The sequence below is a fragment of the Dermacentor variabilis genome, chromosome 8 (genome assembly GCF_050947875.1).
Source record: "Dermacentor variabilis isolate Ectoservices chromosome 8, ASM5094787v1, whole genome shotgun sequence".
In the NCBI taxonomy this organism is placed as follows: domain Eukaryota; kingdom Metazoa; phylum Arthropoda; class Arachnida; order Ixodida; family Ixodidae; genus Dermacentor; species Dermacentor variabilis.
The window spans coordinates 130193822-130198472 of NC_134575.1; the positions used below are offsets into that span (position 1 = coordinate 130193822).

The following is a 4651-nucleotide window of genomic DNA, read 5'->3' on the forward strand; positions in this document are numbered from 1 at the left end:
TCGCTGCTTATTTTGCGGACGTGGGGCTCACATTATTATGTTAACAATCGCAAAATTGTTGGTAATCATCTTGGTATTTTAAAGCTGGCAGCTCGACTGCGGTTTGAGCGCAAGCTGAGGAAACTTGCGCATTGTCGTCTGCGCCAAGCTGCGGCGGAACATGAATGGATGGATGGATGGATGGATGGATGGATGGATGGATGTTATTAGCGTCCCCTTTGGAACGGGGTGGTGGGTTGCGCCACTAAGGTCTGGCTATTACACTGCCCAATGTCCTACCTAGGTTAAAAAAAAAAGAACACTATGAACTACCACACCCAAATTTACTGATCCCCTAGTGCGAACTGTGCTTTTGTACGTCTCCGTCTTTTGTCGTTTCCCCACTTTTCTTCCACCAATCCCCCAATCGCCTCTTACTAATGCCTACTGCTGACATGTTTGCCACTGCTCCCGCTGAACCCAAGGGCTTCAAGGAGGCCAGTGGTGCCTAAATCTACCGCGGGGTAGACGCCTTCACATCCTAATAAAACATGCTTCATAGTTTCCCTAGCTTTACCGCAGCAAGCAAATGCTTCTTCCTTCTTATATCTCGCTTTATAGGTGCGTGTTCTAAGGCACACGATCTCGCTTCGAAAAGTAATGAGCTTCCCTTTGAGTTATGATAAATTGTTTCTTTCCTGATTTCTTTTTTTCCTCTTAAGTACTATGGCAGGTTTCTTTTCCATTGCCGCCACCCGTGAGATTATTTCAGCCTCTCTGACTTACCGCTTGACGTTCCTTGTTGCTGTCTTGCCCACCCTACAGGCCGCATACTTGCTGGTAAGCTTCCTAGTTCTTTTCCTCCACTGTGAATTAATGTTTTCCCTGTACAGATACCTCAACACCCTTCCAACCCATTTACTTTCTTCCATATTCCTCAGCCGTTCTTCGTACTCAATTTTACTGCGAGCTTCCTTCACTTCAGAACTAGTCCAGCCCATATCACGCTGCACAGCTTCAATTGTAGTCTTCCCGTGAGCGCCCAATGTGAGGCGCCTCATTAACCTTTGGTTCCCGTCGAGTCCTGATTGTACCCCTGATTTAAAGAAAACCGCATTTCCAAAAGCAAGTCCTGGAACCATTACACCTTTCCACATACCTCGGAGGTCCTCGTACCTGTCGTACACCCATAGCGCTCTGTGCTTCCATTATGGCTGAATTTCTCTTCCCCTTCACTCTTATTGTTTTTTCCTGCGTTTCCAAATATCTATTGCCTTCGTTTATCCATATACCAAGGTATTTATATTCCGTTACCCGAGATATTTTTGGCCCTGTACCTCCACGGTCTGTTCACTGTTTTTATTGAATACCATTACACCTGATTTTCTAACACTAAATTTCACATTAAATTGTTGCCTTCCTGTCCACAGATATTAGCCAGACGTTGCAACTCACTTTGCTTGTTAGCTAGCAACACAATGTCGTCCGCATAAATAGGATGGATGGATGGATGGATGGATGGATGGATGTTATGAGCGTCCCCTTTGGAACGGGGCGGTGGCTTGCGCCACCAAGCTCTTGCTACTATGCTGCCTAATATCCTACCTAGGATAATAGGGTGCCTCGATGCGCGCGCCCTCTGACGGAGGGGAACGCGCGCATCGATGCACCCTACGGCAGGAGAGAAACGCGCGCGCCGCGGCAGATCTCGGAGGCCATGGCCGTGTTTGTGTGGTTGAGCTTTCCGCCACCAGCTGGCGCCACCAATCTGGTCGCTCAAGTTTACGCCACCGCTCAACCGGCAAATTTCCCGCGCTTACCGGAATACCGGACGCAATAAAATTAGAGAGGTTTAGCTTGTGCGGTATTCGGGTAAACGCAGGTTGACGGGGCGTTCAGGCTGAGGCGTAAACGCCAGCGGTCTGCATGGTGCAACTGCCTGGTGACGCACAGCTCAAACAAACAAAAACAGCAAATATTGCTTTAACCAAGTGTGTATTCTGCTTCGCTGCTGGTGTAAATCTTCGGCCCTGGCGCAATCATGTTGCTACCAAAAATTTATACCCACAGCAAAGTAAAATACAGTTCGTTACAGCAATATTGGCTGTTTTCATCTGTTTGAGCTCTGGGCCACCAGGTGGCTGCACCATGCAGAACGCCCCCGTTTACACCTCCGCCCCAACGCTCTTCCGCCTGCGTTTACCCGAATACCGGACAAGCTAAACCTTTCTAATGTCGACGAAGGTTTCTCGTACGACCTGATCATGCTTACGGGCCTTCACTGTTTATGGCGCTCAAGAATGGCGGGCTACCATTCCGACCCGGATGCCCGACCGGCGCGTGTATACTTCCGTGAATGCATGCAGCAGTATGTAGAAGTGCAGAAGTCGCAACAGCCTTATCCCTGAGCGGCTGTACCGGGTTGAATCCCTGACAGCACTCAAGGAATTTTAATGCGACAGCGTCAGGCCACAGTAGTGGACGGCAACAAATCTGTATATTACTGTTTCGTTCGTTTTTTATCTTTTTGTATAGAGTTGAAGGAACTTTTGTTGTGATAAGTCGCGGACTAGCAATAATAAAAAGGCGCCCGCGGTGTAGTGGTTATGAGATCCGTCTAACAGGCGGGTGGGCCCAGGTTCCATCCCTGGCGGGAAGTTTTTTTCTTGCTATCGCTGTTTTTTGTATGGGTCAGTAAGTATGTTTGTAGTACACTATACATTCTTTTACAAGTGTGCGCCCTGTGGGAAAAAGAAACATGCAGGGCGAAAAAAAATACCTGCGGCCACCAAGGATCGAACCTGGGACCTTCCGAATGTGAGGCGGACGTGATAACCGCTACACCACTGGCACCCGTTGGAAATCGCAGCCACTGCTCCTGACGCATGCGCAGAAAGAGCGGTTAAATCCAGTTTTCATGCCTAAATTATTCTGGAGCCCCTACCATGTGGAGTGCCTCATAATCAGTTCGTGGGTTTGGCGCGTAAACAACCACGGATTAATTTTTTAAACATTTCAGTTCGACGTGCGAGGTCCAGTACTCCAACACTACGAATTCCAACGGGTGCCCGTGGTCTAGTGGTTATGACATCCGCCTAACAGGCGGGTGGGCCCAGGTTCGATCCCTGGCGGGCACAGTTTTTTTTTCTATTGAATCAGTTTTGCAGCACACCGTACAGTTTTTTTTCTCAAAGTGCACACCCTGTTAGGGTGGGCACCCTGTTAGAAAAAAAAAACAACTCATGGGAGGGGGGGGGGCGAAAAAGGCCTGTGCCCGCCAGGGATCGAACCTGGGACCTTCCGCTACACTACACCAACCACTACACCACGGCCACCATCTTTTTTTCTTTCTTTCGTGGTATTTATTATAGTAGCATTCAACCAGACATTCGCCAGTTCTGCATAGTCAGAGAATGGAGAGCACAATGAAAGTCAGACACAGAAAAGGCAGCCTTCATACTGTGAGTAGAAACGGTGGTTTCACTTTAGAAGGGTGGTAAGGATAAGCACCTCACCAAAATAGGGTACCAGTCCGGTTGTATATCGAGTCCATCATAAACATGCCTTAGGTGTAGGGTCATTTGGATAAAATGTACCCTTGTAGGTGCCACCGTTTCGGAGTTTCGGTCCATCATTCGCGTTTTCCACAAACTGTGCATTTCCATGAGAAAAAACATATCGAAAGGTGCACTATTATCAGAGGTTGGCAGCAGGTATCGCACAGTATGAGCGTTAATCTTAGTCTTTCTTTAAAGTCCGTTGGAGGACATCCCAGAATAGGGTGGCGTCGGTGCAACTAATAAAATAACGTTCAATTGTCTCTGGTACATCACAAAGGCGACAGTTAACAGAAGAGACAAAGATACCCTTTTTGTAGCCACGTTTTTACCGGTATGGTATCACTATGAAGTTTATAAAAGAATGTTTTGCAGCAAGGGGATGAATACATTTTGCGAACTTGCTTTAGTACATCGTTGCCTGGCCATTTAATGTATAGCCATCGGTAAAATGGAGGCGGAAATAGCATGGACACTAAATCTTTGTACAACGTTTTGCGCGATACAGAGTACAAGTATTCAGTGGAAAACCGAACTGTCAGGAAACGAACCGCCAAGTAAACTTCTTGCATGAACCCCCCACAAGCATAAACGCGATGAAAAATCTGAAGAAACAACTAAATCAGGTAATGCATTAACAAGTGCGACTTGCATGTATGACCGAATTATAGGATGCGAAGTATCACGAAAAAAGAAGAAACGAGACACTATTTGCCACACATAAAGTTGTACTAAGCCCAGCCCACCTTCACTAACAGGCCTAAAAATGTTGTCTCGCCTCATAGGCTCAAAAGTTGAACACCATACGAAGGTTGCAAAGATACGGTGAAAGCGTTGGATGTATAGCCTAGCACAATGAATAACTTGCAATACATAGTATATGTTTGTTGCCAAGAACTTATTGCAGGCTTCGGCTTTCCCAAAAATATAAAGTCGTTGTGGAACGAATGTCTGGGCGTAACTTTGCAGGGCCGAAACCCGTTCTTTCCAATAGTGAGCGCTTAATTGATATGCGTCTAGCGGCGCGCCAAGATACTTTGGCGGGACATGAGTCCACTTAGCGCCTGAAAACTGTTCTGGTGTATAGCACCATGAGGCAAACCATAAGCCTAAAC

The 4651-nt window shown here is 47.1% G+C and overlaps 1 non-coding gene across 1 annotated transcript; it reads left to right on the forward strand.

The window, feature by feature from the left end:
- Positions 1–3043: 3043 nt before the first annotated feature.
- On the forward strand, positions 3044–3116 carry TRNAV-AAC (transfer RNA valine (anticodon AAC)). The gene has a single exon. It is a non-coding gene; the product is annotated as a tRNA-Val (tRNA).
- The last annotated feature ends 1535 nt before the right edge of the window (positions 3117–4651 follow it).